The 20,646-nt window shown below is 32.7% G+C and overlaps 2 long non-coding RNA genes across 2 annotated transcripts in view; both read left to right on the forward strand.

The window, feature by feature from the left end:
* LOC143696123 (uncharacterized) overlaps positions 1-8,760 on the forward strand; it is a 46,628-nt gene extending 37,868 nt beyond the window's left edge. The window contains exon 3 of the long non-coding RNA XR_013185530.1: positions 8,527-8,760. This is a non-coding gene — a long non-coding RNA (uncharacterized LOC143696123). The remainder of the gene's footprint in view (positions 1-8,526) is intronic.
* A 3,083-nt stretch (positions 8,761-11,843) lies between these two features.
* Positions 11,844-20,646, forward strand: part of LOC143695326 (uncharacterized) — a 58,154-nt gene continuing 49,351 nt past the window's right edge. Inside the window, exons 1-2 of the long non-coding RNA XR_013184422.1 lie at positions 11,844-11,916; positions 12,202-12,393. This is a non-coding gene — a long non-coding RNA (uncharacterized LOC143695326). The remainder of the gene's footprint in view (positions 11,917-12,201; positions 12,394-20,646) is intronic.

Genomic DNA, 20,646 nt, shown 5'->3' on the forward strand with positions numbered 1-20,646 from the left:
TATTCCCAAATAGTTTACACTGAAACACTAAACACTGAGATATACAGGAATCTTTCCCTTAAATTTCTAAAAGGGCAGACTGTTTAGTCATCCCAAAGATATTTTGTTTTAGAAAAACATATTAATAAAAAATGCTATGTAGTTTGGTCATAAAGACACTTTAATAGTATGTGTCTTTAATGTGATTTGCCCACTACACAGTCAGGGGTGAATTTTCTGTGCAAAGTGGACAGGAAGTCACTGCAAAGGAATACAAGTGAAAGATGTTAGTAAGCTACATACATTTAACTCTGTATGAGTACTGTCTTCATGAGCTGGATTCTCTTAGTTAATGTGATTAAATAATGAGCTCTTCTAAATTGAATTCAACCTGAGTCATGACATTAAATTCTCATTTCCTGATAAGTTAGACCTTGTTCTTGGTTTGAAGATAACTGTGCCATACTTGTTTTCTGTGGGAAGCAAGGACACAATCTGAGGAAGTTTTCCCTCTCCTGAGACCTAGAATAGAAAAGTTTTAGCTCTTCACTAACAAAGTGTGTCAAAAACTGTTTATTACTTTCAAGTCTAGTATTTCATGGCTCTATAGGTTAAGAAATTGGAACTCAGTGCTATTCGGGGCAATCTTCTGGGGACACTATGAAGAATGGAAAACTTTATCAAACATGTAAGAGCATTACATAACTCACCTATGGGAAGAACAGAATGGTTGATGTTGGAAGAGACCTCCAAAGTTCATCTGGTCCAACCCCCTTGTTCAAGTAAGATTGCATAGAACCAGTTGCCCAGGACCATGTCCAGACAGTTTTTGAATATCTCCAAGGATGGAGACTCTACAACATCCCTTGGCAACCTGTGCCAGTGCTTGGAGTGAAAAAAATATCCCGGTACTCAGAGGGAACCTCTTGTGTTTCACTCTGTGCCCCTTGTCTCTGGTCCTGTCACTGAACACTACTGAGAAGAGTCTCTTTAAACTCCCAGGTATTCACAGGTCTTGATAAGTACCTCCTGAGCCATCCCTTCTTTGGGCTGAACAGTCCCTGCTCATGGGAGAGATGTTGCAGTTTCTAAATCACATTTGTGGCCCTTTGTTATCTCACTCTGGTATGTCTGTGGCTCTTTTTCAGTGGGAGCCCAGGACTGGACAGAGAATTCCAGGTGTGGCCTCGCCGGCACTGATTAAAAGGGAAGGACCCCTTACACCTGCTGGCAACCCTTTGCCTAATCCAGATGAGGACAACATTCCCCTTTCTTGTAGCAAGGACACACTGTTGGCTCATGTTTGACTGATGTTCACTAGGAACCCCAGGGTGTTTTCTGCAAAACTGGTTTCCAGATGTTCTCCCTCTAGTATAAATTGGTAAATGAGGTTTTTTCTCCTTTGGTGCCAGACTTTGTACTTCCCCTGGTTGAATTTCATGGCGTCCTTGTTAGCCCATTTCTCCAGACTGTCAAGATGCCTCTGATTTGCAGCATGCCCCTCTAGTGTATCAGACACTTCTTGCTATTTTGTTCTCAGCGAAATTGCAGGGAGTACATTCTGCCCCATTATCCAGATTGTTAATGAACATGTTTAACAAGACCTTTGTAAAAGTTCTTCAAAGCATTTACGTAACAGAAATCCCTATGCCAAATTTATGATAAATCTTGATTGATGGAAGCTTCTTATTGAATACTCTGAAAAAAAAATCAGAATTTCTTAGAAAACTTTTGCATCAAAACTAATACTATTACCTGGAGCACAATATTCCAATGATACCATTATTTTGTTGCAATAATTCCAAAAATTAGACTCCCAAAAGTACTAGGTTGTTACTCAGCTTCAGATAAACCATTTACATGGTAGAACCTCAGATTAACCTTTAGAAAGTGAAAAAAACCCCAACTAATTGAAGTCTCATATATACAGAATTCATACCTAATAGTTCTATCTTATTAATTTATAAACTACTGGAAGATAATTTGAGTAAATAGTATAGTTCTAGTTCAGTACACATCAGATAAAAATGAATCAGAGTTTTTTATACTATACTAATTTTTCTTTTTTTTTTAATGTTTAGTAGATTGGGTGGAAAACTAAGGCTTTATCACATTTACATCTTTAATATCAAGCATAGCTGCTATTATAGCAAGCATAGCTGCTACACAATAGACAATAGCAAGCAAGATAATAGTTGTCTTGACTTTGCCTGCAAAAGCTATCTGAAAAAAGCATTTACCTTTTTGTTTTATGTTTTCTTTCCTTTTTTTTCCCTAAGACATCTAAAACTGAAATACTGCAAGCCCTCTTTACCTTTTGTTTTGTTTGTGTGTAGAGCATAAACCACATTTAACACATAATTATTTATTATGTATTTGTTGTAGTCATTTTAGAAACCAAAATTACTTCCTGTCCTGCTGTTTTCAATCTAGTCACTGGATTCACCAGAGCTAGAGGCTGACCAGTACAGTAAAAAAGAATAAGTGGGAATTTTTTAATCAAACTTTACTGTGTGTACCAAATTCAAAGCTTTAAAATGAAAAATGACATATTTATTATTTTGGAAGGCACCTTGGTTAGAGATGAAAAGCATTGAAATTATTGATGAGAGAAATGAGACTACAAAGAACTGATAAATAAGGTTAAATATACAGAAAGAAAAAAATAGGATTCTGAAAATATGATTAAATTAAGGGGAAAAAACCTGAATTCTGATGTTCTTTTGTTAATTGAGGAGGAAGATAAGATCCATCATTATGCAGATAGCTGCAAGCATTAAAATATATTTGGTTTATGTCTGAAAAGCAGCTGAATAAGGCTTTGGTTTTCTGAATAGCCAGGCAGTGGTTATGTCCTAGGCAAGGCTCCTTCATGTCTCCTGCAGATTTTTTTCCTAGAGTTATTTCCATGTGTTTTTTAGACACTGCTGTTTCTTCAACCACAGGATAAACCAGGTAAAGGAGATTACTTGGAGCTATCAAAAGTAGAAAAAAAAATGCAGGGGGACTCTTCAGCTGGATCATCTTCCATATACAATCCAAACTTTATTTTGTGTTTCCCGTCAAAATCGAGTTTACTGAAATACCATCCAGATAACGGCATTTGGTTCAGGAAGGGTGTTTGACATCTTGTCAAGCATCTGACACCTTGTCAGATCATCACTGAACAGCTATCAGAAATACATTCATGGATCATCAGCATTAATTGTGTTACAACTCATCGTCCATCCACTGGGACCATGTTTTTCTAACTTCTAGTAAGTAGGAAGGAAGCATCTGTGTGAGGAAACTATGAAGCAGAATATCCGTTTCATAAATTCTCTTGGCAGATTGGTGGGGAGGTGAGGATTTATCACCATACATTAAAAGAACTACAAATGAGAGAGACCAAAAAATTTCTTTTCAGTCCTTCAATACAGCCTTTATTCTGATTATAAACAATCACAGTAGGATGCATCAAATACAGTAACAGTGACCTGAAAAATCGAAGATGATAAACTTGCAAATGTAATCTAATGGAGCATTAGTGAATTTTCAGAAGGACCTCTTTTTGTACATTGCCAGTGGTCTGGAAAAAGACACGATTATTGCTCATATAATGTGTAGATGAAATAAAAATGCCAAAGTGCTAAATGACAATTTTTAGATTATTTTTCTTGACTGAGTTTTTGTTGAGATCTCAAAAATATCATCCTTGAGATGTGAATTTTACAAAATTATACTAGAAAGAAAGTATGCTGGATTTTATGTAATTTAGTATTTAATTGTTGGGATACAGTCCTGGCATGATTTTTCATCTATAACTATGGCAAATTTTAATACAATTACAGAGAGGTTACCAGTTTTTGTATGAAGACAGAGGATGCTGTTACTTCAATATTGTTTATTTATTGATTGTCTGATACTTTGAAGAACAGTACAGCAAATGTTCATGGTTTCAGAAGAGTTATTGGAAATATCTGAAGCCTGAGAACTAACTTATTGAGAGACACAAGAAAAATCTGGTGACATTAATCTTTGTAGAAATATCAGAAGAGTTTATTTTTGCACAATGTCTAGCAACTATAGAAGTAGAAAATTAGTGCTAGAGGCCCTCTTAATGAAGCAGAAAGCAATGAGTTTCAAGGATGTTGAAGAGAGAAAGCTAGAAAAATTCATATCAGAAATTAGGCATTTTCTTTTAACAGTGTGTGTTACTGATGTTGAACAAGCCTGCCAGATGCTAGAGTAGATTCTTCATGCACCTGAATTGTTTAGTTCTAAATTACATGTGTTTCTAAATAATAAACATTACCTAAAAGAAAAGCTATAGGAGAAAATAAATACTCGAGGAAATTTATTGCTTTGTATAGAACAGATAGAATTGCCATTCTTACCTTAAAAATATTAGTTTATGATCTTGAGTATGAAGAATCTTATTTTATATTTTTTGGAATAACTGGGCATCTTTTGAATACTCATGAGCAGGTTTTGCTTTTTTTTTTTAAGGCTACAGAAAGCAAGTTCAAACTACCTTAAGGGCTAAATGAATACCACATGCTGTCTTATATCCTAACACGTTTTCACTTCTGAAGAATAAACAATAAATGGGAATTAGCCTTAAAATTTATTTTTTTTAAACCCTCTGTCAAGTAGCTCTCTGTGTTCTTTGAACAAAGGGAATTCAGTGAGTTAGATTTCAAAAGAACTCAAAGAAATGACATCTCAAAGAAATGGCCAAATAATGTGAAAATTCTCTCTCTGTGTCTTTGTGTCTGTCTGTCTTCCTATATCTCAAAATTACACAATGAGGGATGCTTGTGACACAGGTTTTTAAATAAATAGCCAAACTGTTACCTAGAAAGCAGCTGAGGTAATTCTGAACTTTAAGAAACTCTGTAGCTTTGTGATCCCAGGTTGAAAGATAAAAACGAGGGAAGTAATAGAAAATATGTCCATCCTTTGTCCAAAAAATCAACTGTTGAATTCAGCAAAACAGTCTTAGAGTAATTTCTTCATGTCTTTAAACTTGTTTTCTTTTCCAAATTGCATAAAAATCAGCCCTCTGGGATAGCTAATTTGATGGCTAGTTGAGTTGTGCCCTTTTTAGCAAGAACTCAGTCTTAACTACGTAACTGAAATGGCAAAAGTTTTAGCAAAGATAGAGCATTTACATATTTGGTTAATATTTTCCCTATTATATTTACTAAATAATGAAACAAAATACACATATTAGAGAAAAATATAGGATAATAAAACCAGTTATTCCAAATATTTAACCACTGAAGATTTAGAAAAATAATCATTATCATCTAAGGAACTCACAGCTGGGACATTGAAAGTCTTATTTACATTCATAGTAAATGGAGCTGGATTAGGAGCAAGAATGAAATACCCACAACTGTGCCTATATATGTTTTGCTGTTATATGACTGGACATGGTTTTAATTACCAAACCAGTAAAAGTGAGCAACACTTGACATACTGATAACTGAACTCACCTGGTAACACCAGACATTTGAAAACGATTGACCAGCTGACTGAAGATCTGTCTTTATCACAGAGGGACCATAAAAAACCTCTAAGAAACAGGCATGCTCACAGAATACTATAAACATTATGCCTAAAAATTCAAAGGCTTGAGGACTATCTTCAAAAGGCAATTTATTTAGTTTTCTTTTTTAAACCAGAAGTCAGCATTGTGATTTTTAACCATATTTAATTCATGGTTTATCTTATGTATTGTACATATCAGAATCTACCCTGTACTTTTAAAAGATTTCTGAGAAGGAGAATGCATTTCAACTGCAGTCTGATTTGGCAGATACCAATCCAACAGTGGATATTTCATGTAAAATTTATGCACTTGAATTTTTAAAAAAAGATAAGTAAATACATTGCATAATCACTGAAATTAATTAACCCAACCAGAATTAAATAAAATTAATCAAGTAGTTATATAGACTTTTTGGAGTCAGAATAATAGTACCATTATCTAATTGTGTCTTTGCAGATAATGAAGAGATAAATCTGCTTTTTAGGATTACAAATGAGAAATTTCTTTTACATATAAATTTAATAAATCTTTCCAAGTATTCGGTTCACTGAAAATAAAATACAAATCAAAGGTAGAGACATGTTCAAGATTTGAAATCTGGAAATGGAGCTATAATTTATGTTTGTTAAATGATAGATAACTGACTCAGGACATCTGGTATAATGCACAATAATTTCTAATATAAAACATGAGCTTGTGATGTTGAAAAATCAATACAATGAAAAATCCTCCAGAGTTGAAGAATGTGAGTAGATCATACAGGAACAAAAAGCTGAAGCTGCTAATATACTTGACCAAAATAAAAAAAATAAGTCTGTTCTTGAAATTGAAAAACTAGACAAGACCTTGCAGTCACTGCATCTGGATGTAATAGCTTCCCAGCAGAAACACAAAGTGGAACTTGCTCAGCTAGAACAGCAGATAACAAAGCTTGAAAGAGACCTTAGAGATGCCAGGAACTTTATTGTCAAAATGATCAGGTATGCTTTTGCTATGAGAATGAGCAAAATAGGTTTCTCTTCAGAAATCACATTGCAAATGTGAAGAAGCTGGGCATACATTACCTCATACACATTTGTTATGAATTCTTTGGAAAAAGTACTTTATCACTAATTTTGTAAGTACATATATCTCTGGGTTTTGTCTCTAAATTCAAGATATGTTAGAGTTTTGTCAGCAATGCTGACAAAATGCATACTGATAAAAATAAAATGAGTACAGTAACATGACTTCTTCCATTATGTTTGCAGATATTTTTATAACTATATTTGCCAGTTTTAACTGTAAAACCCATTCATATACATTTTCAATGTCAGAAATCTATCTTGTCATACTTTTTCTTTGGATGAAATGCACATAGAAGTTTTATTTACTCTTTTCACTTTTCTCTGTGGATGTTTTGTGCACAAAAAATGTTCATAAGATGGAAAGGTTTGAGCTTTATTAATAGCATGATATCTCTATCAAAAAAATGCACAATGAGCAGAAATTATTTCTACTTATTTGGCAACTTTGCCAAATATATAACTTCAATTGCCAGTGACAGCATTTAAGATACTCTCTTTCAGTTGTTAATATTTTGTTTGGGTTTTTTTTTTACTAGTATACTCAAAACAATAAAAATTAACAAGCCCTTAATTTTCTATTTGGTTTATGAAAGAGATGTACAAGGTATAAGACATCTGCAGAGAGCTTTGAAATCAACTAATGAGGAACTAGTGCTGATTGTTTAATTTCTAATCTTTTGTTAAACAAAAAGAACAACAAAAGGGAATTAACTTCCGAACAATCTTTCCCCTGTAATTAGAACCTTTTCATTGTTTACCAAATAAACAGAAAGAAGTAGAAACATATTACTGCAGCAGGATATTGTACCCTGTCTATTACATTTTGCACACCTGAAAAAATATGTTAATACAAATAATTGTTGTCATGTTAGCATCACTGGTTTCAAGCTGTCTGAAACAATTTTACATTCTCAATAAGGAATATTTAACATTTGAACCAAAAACAGTACAGCACGAATAATTAAAGGCTTAAGTTAAATACATAGACAGTCATTTAAATTTAGATCTGCAATAACATTTACTATTATTCTCTAAGGCTTTGACTGTGCTTGACAGAAACAAAGTACTCTGGGATTAATTTCAAGAAATGGTGCCAACTGTGCGCAATTTGCTGTAATTAAGACATGAAAGAGTACTAAATATTCAGATTAAAAGAAGCATGATGGAGCATGATAGAGAATCAAGGTGTGGCATGAAGCCAATAAAGCACAGTCAGTCATGAATGCTCAAAAGTGATTGATATGAAACTTATACCTATAAACTTGTAGCATGTACTTCACAACTGTGCAGATAAAAATTAACATCATGGCACTGTGTTTTAAGGAAAAGGGCTCTTCTAAATCCAAAGTCCAAAGTGTGTGTAACATTTTTAAACAATAACAAAACAGAGCCCAATAATGTTTATTTTTACACAAATAAGATACTTAAACAATGAAATAGGGGAAAAAAAGGTAGTATGGTAGTTTTTTTCCTTTGGGATATCCCTATGCTTTGGGATATCCCTATGGCTACATCAACCTACAGCATTCACCAGAGTGCCAAATGAAAGAGGTATGTAGCAGTTGGAACCAAGAGATTAAGTACCCCCCTCCTTTTTTTTTATTCATCAAACATTTTCCCTTTTTCTTTAAAGAAAAAGTATTCATTTAGATCAAACTGCATTTCCCATTTTTCTCTCAGAATTAGATGGAATATTTCTTCTTCCCTTTGAACTTATAAGTATTGATTAATGATGTATTTATTGTAATACTGAATCTTTTCTTCAACAGACTTTTCTAAATTAAAGTCCTTGTAACTTTTTGATCCTAGAGGAGATGTGGGTACTTGACCCAATTGCTAATGAGGTGCTGTATAATCTCATGTATCCTATAGCTCAAAATAGCAGGATGCAGTATAAAAAGTACATCATGAAAGGCCCTCTTGGAATACCTTTTGTCTTCACAGGCAATACGCAAAAGAGATGACCTTCTGAGAAAGTCGGAAGCCGATTTCCTGCAGGCAAGGGAAGGTATCAAAGCAAAAGTGGCTGAGGTGGAGCACCTTGACAGTGTGGTCAAGAAACTGAAAGCCAGTATCCAGGACACACAGAAAGAAAAGAATCAGACAGAGACAGAAACCACCATACTGAGAACTGAGATTCAGCAGCTAAATCAGTAACTGCAGGGTGTGCATAAGCAGTGCAGAAAGACAGGTAATAATGTACAAAAATAGTTATATTACAGAAATATGAATTTTGTACAGTCTAATGGAATAGAATTTTCAATATGGGCCTATGATTGTTGCAATCAAATGAATATAAAAGGTTCCCTGTTCAGCTCTAGGGTAAATTTACAGATACAGACTGTGACTTCATCAAAACAAAATAAACACAACCGGTTCTTTTTTCAGTAGTTCTATTTCTGTCCTATAATCCTTGTATTGATTTGGTGAAACATCTATTTCTGTGCCAGAACACCTGTTCAGTCATTGGCAATGCAAAATGCAATTTAAACTTAACAAGTTTGATATAATTCCTAATATTTTAGGTGACTTTTAAAACTGATATGATTAATCCCTGTATAGATAAGTTAACAGCTTTAGCAATAGTGCATTGATGCATGCGGTATTTTTTTTCCGGAGAGTAGTTTACACAAAAGCAAAACAAGATGGAAAAACAAGGAATCATTTCATTATGGGCAATAAACTGCTTTAAAAATTTTAGTTGATACTTTTGGTTTTCACAGTAACATGTGTGCTAGAACTAGTTTTCAAAATAAGCAAATGCAACAAGGAAATTGCATTATTAATATTTTGAAGTCACAGTATAGTAGAGCTTGAAATATACTACTTTTACCAAATAAAATATTAATGAAGTCATTTGGAACATAATAGACAGCCTGTGTCAACCCCTTAATTTTCTCTTCCACTATTCACAACATTGCCAGATACGTGTTTCTGGATAAAACCCCCTAGAGGTCTGCTGCAAATTCTTTTTCAATACAACCAGATCATTGCAGATAATTGTATTACACAGGGTATTGATCCAAAATCGTTGTGCACCGGAAACATCTGAAAAAACATGATTATAGCTTTCTGGTTATTGTTCGTACATCATATAAGCAGGCTTTTGTGTGAATCACCTGTAAGAAAGGCAAGGTGGAAACATCAGAGAAATTACCTCTTTACAAGAATCTATTGATCACTTTAAATCAAAGAAGTATGTTTGACATAAGATTACCTGCCAGTTTGAACATTAGGTACACTATGTTATAGCCTGGGGCAGTTGTAAGTCTGACAAAGGGATTGTAAATAAAGCATGCAGCTGCTAGCGCCTCTGGCTTGGGATCAACCAAGGCTCAAGTCCAAGGCATAGGTAAACTTAAAATAATTTAACCCTTTTTTACCAGGACACATTGTGAGTTAAACCTGATTATTAAAAGTAGCGATTAAATCACCTCGTGTATGTTTAAATAGCTATGCAATTACAAAAAATATGTTGCTGGATCTGTTTACAAATCAAAGCAGATATAAATAAAATAAATTTGGGAAGATTAGTCTGTCTCCACACAACAGATCACAGCTCTAAACTACTTCTAAGAACTTCTAAAGCATTGTTAAGGATTTGCTTTGGGATAATACATACAGTGCTATTTCACAAAATTGACAGGAACTTAATAAGTTTTACAATTCAAATAAACCTCATTTTTGATATAAAAGAGTGTCTTCTGGAAAAACAATTAAATAGATCAACAACTGGGAAACTTTTAATGGCAGAGGTTTACATTACATGTTAAATATTTACCCTTCTTTTGATTTCAAAACCCAATCGAATACTTGGAGCCCACAGATAAATAAGGTTACTCAAATAAGTAGCTATATTATTTCCAGAGAGACAATCTACCACAGTAAAGTTATTAAAAATACCTTGCAAAAATGGTTCCAAAATGCACTGAAAATATATTTTTTTATATATATTATAATTCTTATTGAATGATGACAGTTTACATTTGACTTTACTAGTACTGCTCATTTTTTAGATATGAAAGCAAAGTTTGTTCTACGTTGTTTTTTAAGCTGTACATTTTTTTAAACATGTGTTGACACTAATAACAGTTTAACTAATTAGTTCACAAAGATTCATATTTGCTTGATATTCAGTAAGGATGAACTCTGGGTGCTATCTACTGCCTGTTAAACATTTAGTTGTTAATGTTAGCTGTGTACCTTTCTGAGGCAAAAAATTAAATTTAAGCAGTTTATATACAGTACTTTTACTCATGGAAATGGTGACTGTTGCTGTGTTTTGTGAGAAGTCAGGTTATGTTACTGTCAATTAGAAAAGAACAAAGCAATTTCTTATATAAGGAAATTGATCTTCTGAATATTCTGAATTCATAAAGGAAGATATGATAGCTGAATTTAGATCCTGTGCATATGGTGAATGTTGTCAGCCATTAAAGACAATAAATGCAGAATCATGTTAACAGAGCACAAATGTTTTTCTTTAAGGGATTCTTTCAATCTAAACCTGGAAAATACTGTTTTCTGACTTCACTGAATTCGAGTGTATTTTCGCTCTTTAATATTATATTATGGCACATTAAAAACAGGGATTTTAATCTATGATCGCATAAATTCCTTTTTTATTGTACATATTGAACTGCTATCACTAACTGATTCATAATTTCTTATATTTTTCTGGTGTCAAATTTCAAAATAATTTGAATGCTGCAGAATAAAGGAACTGTGTGATATAAAATGCTTGTTGCGAAGCACTTGTTTTAAGGCTTAGTTTTATTCCACAATATCCTAGACCTGTGCACTACATGTGTCTATATGTCTAAAGCCATATATTTATGAAAGAGTATAAAAACAAATACATGTGTGTGGATTTGTGTCTGTGCAGGAACACATACACCTGCACACTAACACAGACTCATGTGTGCACATACTAAGGGCTAAATATTTAAATTAAAGCCTATGTACATATATCTTTTAGGAAAATGGTCAACAAAGAACAAAGGAAAAATGTCTTTGTCTTAAATCACTTATTTTTCTGAGAGCTGGCAGTGCATGGCTATGGTTTCTTTTGGTCTAAGGAAAGATTGCCATCTATTGGATGACCTTGGAAAAGAACGGGTTTTTACTATGCATGGGCTCTGTAATTCATGAAAAAATATAATGCAATTGAAGACTTCAAGATTAAATTGTACATTTTACGATTGTTAAATGGTATAAAAGCTGCTCTATTTTCAAAACTGTGATTTTGAATTCTAGATTGACTTATACTGTAAAATACAAAGGCGATAGGTGTTTGCTTCAGAAGGAACGAAATACTGGATGTGCATGTATACAGTAAGCTCTGACAGCAGTTTAAATGTTTGCAGAATATTGAATCCAAGTTTCTTTATTTAAGTTTAGTGCAATACAATGAAAGAGACTTAAACCAGCTCTTAATAGATTTGTAACATATTTTCCTCTCAAGATTTGGGAACAGAATGATGCTCTTCTCCTGAAAACAGTATTTGCCCAGCTCTTACCGAGGGTTGCACTGCATTGCATTTAAAACAAAAATATTGCTCTGCTTGAGCTTAAAATGCAAAGCTTTCTTTTTTTTTTCTTTTTTTTTTTAACTTACAGGCAAAGAACTTGCCAGTCAAGATGAAAAACTTCTTCTAATGGAATCCAGCTTGAAAGCAACTCAAGAGCAGCTAAGTGAGCAAATAGCAGAAACAGTTCGCCAAGAACAGAACAGTAGAAAATCACAGACGGAGAGATGAAGACCTTGAGAAAACATATTCTAACTTCTGAAGAAGAAATTAGTGATTACAAGTGAGTTACTTATTTTTTGGTATTTGAGAAACAAAAGACATTAAAGTCAGCAGTAAATCCTTTTAATATGCACTGTATTAATCGTTTCTCTCAGGTACAATGCAGTGTAAATATGTTCTGTAACTCTATTGGATAAACTATGAAATCTAAATGATCGATTAATGTATGTTTTAAAATATGACCTGCACTTAAAAAATTGAGTGTTGAAAAGTACTATTAGTAGGAGTCTGGTTTATTTTTAAAATTGATATTCTGTAGCGTTGAAGTAGAATAGTATGCGTAATTGTTTATTACCTATCTGTTAATGGTATTCTCATCTTCCTCTTTTTAGAGACCAAAGGTTACATATGGGTCTTATTGTCTTTCTTTTTTTTTTTTTGTTAGAGAAGCTGCCTCTAAGCAAGAGGCTACCAAATTAAAGAAAATTTGGTGTTTGAACTTTTAGTCACAATAGCAAGGCATATATGAAGTTTTTAACATAAAGGAAAAAATATAAACTGTATACTTTAAAAGAGTTTACACTGAAAAAAGTACTTTTGTTCTAACCAGTCAAATTTACTATCTATTAGATTGAAAACTAGCTCTTAGGATTTTATCAAAAATTAACAATGTTCAAAAATTAGATTTTATCATTTAGCTTAATATAAACTATATTTTACATTGAGCCACAAAGTGATTCATTTTTAGAGTTCTTGAGATTCAGACTATGCTAAAAATTACTCTCTTAGTTGATGCTTTTTTCATGCAGTCATTCTCTTGTTATTAAAGTTATGTTGCATTAAGCAATCCCTATATATACAGACTGAATTTCAAGCTGTTTCGTAATATCATAGAGCATGATGAACACTTTATACTAGATAATTTGGCTGCAGAAAGAAAGTCTGTTCATTTGGAGGTGGATTGAACATTTAGAGCTAAATGTTTTATCTCAAATTTGTAGCAAGCATAAAATATTACCTCAGCAAATGTTTTCTGAGGAAGACAAGCTAAATTCAGATGCAACAAACATCACATATCTAAAGCAAAATATTATATACGCTTAGTGTAAATGACTTTCAGACTGGAACTTTATCCGTTCTTCAGCTCAAATGTTTTGAGTTAATATTTATGCTGAAGACTGGGAAAAGCTTCATGGAAGAAACACTGTCTTCAGTTATGTGTCTTCATTTCTTTAAATAAAATAGCTTGGTGGTTTTCAACCTGTAGTTATATCTCTAAAGACATTACTAGTACTTCTCTAGGGAAAACACTGTCACTGATTTACTTTCCTAACACAGCTTTAATCTTTTGCCATAGTGGGTTTTCTTAACCATTTGAAGTTATTCCTCAGTTTACAAAATGCCATGTTATGCCTAATCTTGTAGATAGTTCTCTGTAAATAAAAAGGATACAAACTTCTAGGACTACTGATTGTGGTAACTTGGTGTGGGATGGGGGGGAAGGAGGGGGGAAGTGGAATTGAAACTCCCAGCTGTAGCTGATTGATTGTGTCATGAAATACAGCTTTTGAAAGAGCAGGAATTTTGCAAAAGTTCACTGAAATGAGTTTCACTAAGGTTGAAATAGAAGGCCAAATGATAATCGTTAAAAGATTTTTCAGGACTTTTTATTAGATTTTTTATACCTTATATGAACAAACAAAACTTGAATGAATCTCTTCACATGCAAAAATTATTAACAAACTGACCTTCATGCTCTTGTATTTTTTTCACTTGTTCAGTGACTTTGGTAGTTTGTTAATTCAGGGCATGAACATAATAAACTTTGATTAAGGAAAACCTTTACTTAGCTCTATAGATTATCAAAACTATTTTTATTTAATCTTATGTAAAATTTTGAATTTATTTTTGATACCATTGATTTTTAAAAGTACTCTGATGCATTGCTTCAGGATTACAGTAACCAAATTATTTCTTGAATCTGAAAAATTAAAACTGGAAATTCAAAACAATAGGTTCAGTAAAGTGAAACTGATAAATCTAAGAAATTAACAACAAAGTAATTTAAATATTGAAATTTCCTTTTAAAACAACATACTGTGTACCTGAAAACAGTAATGCTGTGCCAGCCAGTACCTGCTCTGTTCTGTTCCTTGGGAAACAGAAAGAACAATGGATCTCTGTCCCCTGGGTGTTTTGGGACAGGGAATGTCATAAGGGTTATATTTAGTCACTAGGAAGGGTACTGCATGTGTCATAAAGTAGCATCCCTTTGGTGCTGACTTATTCAAAGTCATACAGTCCTGGACTTTTCTTACCTTCCTCCTTAGTGAATCTGACAAATGCAGCTGGTATCAGGGTGAGAGCACAGGACCATACAAAGAAAAATACAGCACAGCATAAATTGGTCGCTTAAAACTATACTGAGTCCTGAGATTCTGCTATAGCTGTTGTGAGGCCTTTGAGGGGAAAGGTTTATTTCTGTATGCTTTTATTTCCTTGTTGTGCAGTCCTTGTTATAAGTTATTTTTTCATGGAAGTGGTGAAAAAAGGAAATTATTGACTAGGATTTAAAAACAATAAGAAACCCTTATATTCATTAATTAACAGAAAAAAATATTTTTTTTTAAACAGGGCAAAACCATTTTCTGCTAATTTCACAGGGTGCCCCTAATACACTTATTTCATAGGGAAGCAACTAAAAGTTTTTAGAAGTCACAGGCTTTGTTTACTTATCCTGGATGAAATAGACCTGAGGAAACCACAACCCCAGTCCCACTCCCCAGCCCTCCACCCTGCTTGCCTCCCCCCAGTATAAGCCTGTTACACCTGAAAGATTTGTTCAGAATGTCCAGTGGGAACCTGGAAATCGTAATAATTTGTAGTATCGATTGTGTGAAGCTATGCAGCTGGGGCCTCTAGTGAATAGACAGGAATAGACATTTTATTGATTAACTTTTACAGTCATATTTTCAGGACTCTGCTGCAACATAATTTTCACTTCCCAGCTTTGTGCTGCTGCATCATGAAACTTGGATTCTTCTCTCTTAACATTTACCCACCTGAGAGAAACAGTACAGACTTGTCTTTTTTTAGCTGTGCTCCACAGAAATGCATAATATTTGGTGTAGTGAATTCTTTTAAATTTCCCTTCTGCTGTCACAATAAAATGAAAAATCTTCACAAGTGATGTTAGTAAGTATTGAACAAGTTGCACATCCTCTCTAACCCCCACATTAGATGCTATTTGTAACATCTTCTCGTAATTCTATTTCTCCTTTGCATTTTTATTCTTATGTTTTAAATGGATAAGTTTCTGGCAAAAGCAGCCCTCCTCTTTACATCCGCAAATTCCAGAACTGCTTCAAAGGAAAACCAGAACAGCCCCATAATAAAATCTATGCTTTTATTAGTTAGTGAAATTTTAAAAGAGGAAGACAAAATGTTCACTTGAAAATCTGAAAGGAATTATCAGAAAAATCTGATTCATTTTCAGGAGTGACATACTGCATTAACTAAAATTGCTTATAAGATTACTGAGAGGACCGGATTTCAGTACAGTTGCTAATAATTTTTAAAAAAATCTGTAGATGTACTGAAGTCTTATACAAGCAAATCTCAAAAAACTTTTTTTTCCCCATTTCTGGTGCTATTAATTTCCAGAAAAGAACAAAAATGGCATTGTGCCATTGTGAAAAGAACTGTTGCGTATTTGCTGGTTTCTTTAGTACGGGTTACTTTGTGCATTAGATTCCTAAGCCATTTCTCTTTCATGCACATAGAAAATTACCAGTGAAAGTCCTCATCCCTTTTATTCATTTAGTGGCTGTTTATTATTAGTTATTTTATGCACTTTCATGTGAGCCATGTTTTTGACATAAGTTTAATAATGCCTTGTAGGCTAAATATTCACTACCCCATCATCACTGGTCTTCATATGATTTAAATGTCTGTCATCCCACTACTTTCTCTATTCTGTGTTGCTATTAACATCTTCTAATTATAACAATGCTTAAGATATTCATGGTCATGTTTCCTTTTGTCCTTCCCCTCTCATCAGAGACATGATGGTGTGCACCATATGGAGCTACAACTGAGGCAGAAGCTCTCCCATCCATCACAAAAGGTTCACTTTGTTTACCATTGCCAAACTTATGACTGAATAATTCCTATTTTGTTTCAAAGAATCAGGAAAAGTGTGGAGGACTTAAAGGTAAGAATAACAACACCAAAGAAAGAGGATAAGTAGCAACTTTCTGAAGACCTCAGTGTCCACTGGTCCAGGATAAAGTAGAATTAGTCTCAATCAGGTGAAGAACTAGAAAATTTGAAGCATGTAAGTTTCTTCCTATGCATGGAAAATTAATGTATTATTTAGCAAACTGATTAATAGTAGTATCAGATTTTAATGACATCCTAGGCTCCAATATTTCAAACATATGTGAATGCAAGTCACAGTTTCACAGTTTTGTGAAACCAATTACCCTATAAACATGTGAAAAGCTGTTCACAAGCTTGCAAGATTGAAGATGAAAACTTTTCTAAGGATCACTTATGATTTTGTCTTGTAGTTGTGATGTTGTATTATAAAAGTATTGAATTATGATGTAAGGATTACAGGAAATCTCCAAAACATCTGACTGTATTTTAATTTAGGTTAATTTAATAGAAATACAAATTAGTGTTTATGTGGTGATTTAGTTAAAGAACAGGGAAATGGTATTCCCTCTTCTGAACCTTTGTGGAGATATTAAATAAGATCAGAGTAGTATTTCAGTAAGTTTTGTATGTTCTAGGTAGATAATCCCCTAAATGCTTAGGACACTGTACATACCATGTTAACTGAATTTCTAGATTTTCTATATAGTTTCTTTCTTCTTTTCTATTTTGACATATCCATGCTAAGGCTTCTTACAGTTGTGATAACCTTTTCATTATGAATTAGGCAAGGCAAATTTAAAAACTTTTAAGAAGTAAAAAACTTGAAATGTTTTAAATGTTTATTAAATAAATTAGATGCAAAATATAACAAAATGTTTCTTAAAGCATTTTTTTACTCTGCACAAATTCAGGATTAATTATAGTTCCCAGTTTTAATCAGACAATTCTAAGTTTTATTGTGACATAGCTGAAGGCTGCTTGACTCCATTACTTTATCTTTTTCTCTAAGAGAAATTGCAAATCTGAAGTATTTTAATAAGCTTGTGCCATTTAGTTTGATTTTTAATTTCTAACTATTAATGGAAAAAGTAAGACATTAAGTAAATAAAAATTTGTGTTTATTGACTTTGACATTATCTATGGCACAAATATTAAAAAAAGAAACAAAACAAAAACAAAACCAAAAACCTATTATCTGTTCAAGAATAGGATATGATCCTATACATTTGTGTCTTCCCAGACACTGTAGTTATGACTGAGAAAAGCTGAATTGATTGCAATGGAAATCTACCTGACAGTAAGTATTTGCAGTGGCAGACAAAATTATTTAAGAAAAGAGAATATAAAATTAAGAAAGACAGATGGACTCATAAGAGTGAAATACAAATAGTCTGAATCAGGATTGATTTCAACATAATGTGGTGGAGGAATCCCCACTTATTGATCAACTTTAAAGCCCATGCACAGCACTTAAAAAGATAAAGTAAGCAAGGTCAGATAATCAAAGCATTTAAATAGTAAAAACAGCAACTGCCACTGTAGACTGCTAAAATAAATCCATAATACAAATTGCTTTAGCAAAAAGTGGATGAGCAGCTGATCTTCCTATTGAACTTTTATACTGTTCAGTGACCACACTGGGGAGAGGATTGGAAGAAATGCCTTGAAGATCAATATTGAGTGAGAGGTAGCAGGGATTCATTCTGAACATGAAAGAATTACGAGTATGAGAGTAGAGATGCTGAGGAAATGTCATCAAGGAAGGACCGATCTTTTAAAATATCACACATATTATATGAGCATAGTATTATTTGATATCCTGTTATGATCTTTGAGCATTCAAAGCTTATTAAAACAGAAATTTACTTATTGAAAAAAACAAAAATACAACTAATGATTTTAATGAAATTAGTTCTAAGAATTCAGTAACCTCTGTCTTCAAAACTAGGGGAATTTTAATCTTCTTAATTAGTATGGTGTTCAGTTGAGGCTGCTACTTTCCAGCCATATGTATTTCAAGTTTTTGCTAAATAGGAATAATGAACCAGAATATTGTATTTTTTATCTTTTTTTGATCTTTTTGGTTTTTTCAAAGATCAATATGCACTTGTAATTAACATGTTTAATGTAAGTGCTATTTCTTCAGATCTATTTGAAATACTATTTTTGCAGACATTTTAATTATTCTGTGGAAAATACAATGCTGTAATGCAAGTGCTTCAAATTTCAGTTTTTCCTAAACATATATGAGATTTTCATTTTAAAATAGGTGTTAAAAATATCTTTTATTTATACATTAATTTTTTCAGCACTATTCAAAGAGTATTTGTGAGAAAGAAATACTAGAGGTGGAAGTATTACAGTAGCTCATTGTTTCAAATATGTTGTTTTCATTCATTGTTTTATTATATCATTGTATGAGAAACACTGTATTTTCATAGATATATTATCCCTTTAAAATGAAGAATCCTTCTTTTTTTCTTTATTTTTGACCATGATCTTCCTTTACTTTCAGGCTCATTATCCTACCTATAAAAATGGTGTTATTGTTGGAAATTAATAATCCAAGGTGTGACAGTATTTGTAGTTTAAACAATAAAAAAGGAACACTGAAACTAGACTGTTTCAAGGATATAGAAAATATATTAAAAAAGAAAAAAAATAAAGTGAGCATTTGTGTTCTCTTAGAAGATCTTTTTTGACAAATACTTTAGAGTAACTGATTCCCAAAATCATGAAGTTTGTTCGGTACGGTAACTGTACCATGCACCTTCTTGTAATGCATAATTATTTACAAGCACTATTGGCTCAATTTTTCCTGTATGAATTGCTGATTGCAGCAATTTCAATGGTAAAATTGTGAAAAACCATATTCATAGCTGTCAAAGAAAGGTCAGCTTATTTGCATTCATTAGGAACTTGGAGGGCCATACCACATGCTTTTCCTCTGGGATTCTTACAGTTATTGATTTGTATACAGCTGTAGGAAAAATTAGTTGGAATTATATTTCACTTACCACTGGAGGCTGTATATTAATAACAGTGGAGTTCTACATAAAAAAAATAGAACCAGCAAATTAAATAATTGTCATTTTTAAAAACTAAAATTGTTATATTTAACTTTTTAAAAATACTCTCTTTTGAATAGCTGGAGTAAATCTTTTAGTGAACTTTTGTTAATACTCACAGTACTTTTATTTACACAAAAACGCATAGGCACTTATATGAATGTGACATAAAATATTCAAAACTTCTTATTTAGTAGTGGTCTTTACAGATGTTTGTAAACCAAGACAATATGTTTAGCCTTCCTTATATAGTGAATTTTTCTTTAATAACTATATAATTACTATCCCCATAATTTAAAATATTAATAAATCCTGTAAAAAATCTTACATTTGTTCTCTAGGCATTAAAGACCCTTCAATATCAAGAGCTGTGTAAAATCATAAGGCAATGTTATAGCCATCCTTGACTGCTATCTTTAGGTATAAAAAAATATGGCTAATGTCTTCAAAAAATGTCTACATGGATAACATACCAACAATGTGAGGTCAGGTAAAGCACATTGTCAAACTGCTACAAACCTTTGTCTAAATGGAGAGAACTTCAGATTTACAGATAGCAATGATGCTCAGGTGGTATGCATTTGAAACCTTGTTTGTATTACATTGATAAATACTGTACATGATTAGTGCATATTTCTGTGAACTTTTAACACTTTAAATGGATTAGAATGTCTTATTTTGATCATATCCATATTGTTCATTAAGATAAGATTAGGTCCTTAAAAAATGTTTGGCTTGTTTCCATTACACTCAAAAATGTTTAAAGTAGAAAATATAGAATACAGTTTTCCATAGTGTGCATATATAACACATGTTTGAGATTAATCAAATCATGGTCACCTCTAATTAACAGCAGGGAGCAATTCCAACATGGGACAGGGCCAGATGACTAAGAAATGAAGCATATATTTAAAAGATGCAGCATACTAAGAAAAGAAAAATAGGTTATGACTTATGACTTAAAAATACTGCAAAGTTTGAAACCTGTGGTTCTGTGCATGTGGTTTAAACATTTTATTTTGCTTTTTTTTTTAGCTGAGCCAAAAATTTTCACAACCCTACAGTTTTGTAGGTATACACAGTTT

Source organism: Agelaius phoeniceus, chromosome 1, assembly GCF_051311805.1.
Source record: "Agelaius phoeniceus isolate bAgePho1 chromosome 1, bAgePho1.hap1, whole genome shotgun sequence".
Lineage (NCBI taxonomy): Eukaryota > Metazoa > Chordata > Aves > Passeriformes > Icteridae > Agelaius > Agelaius phoeniceus.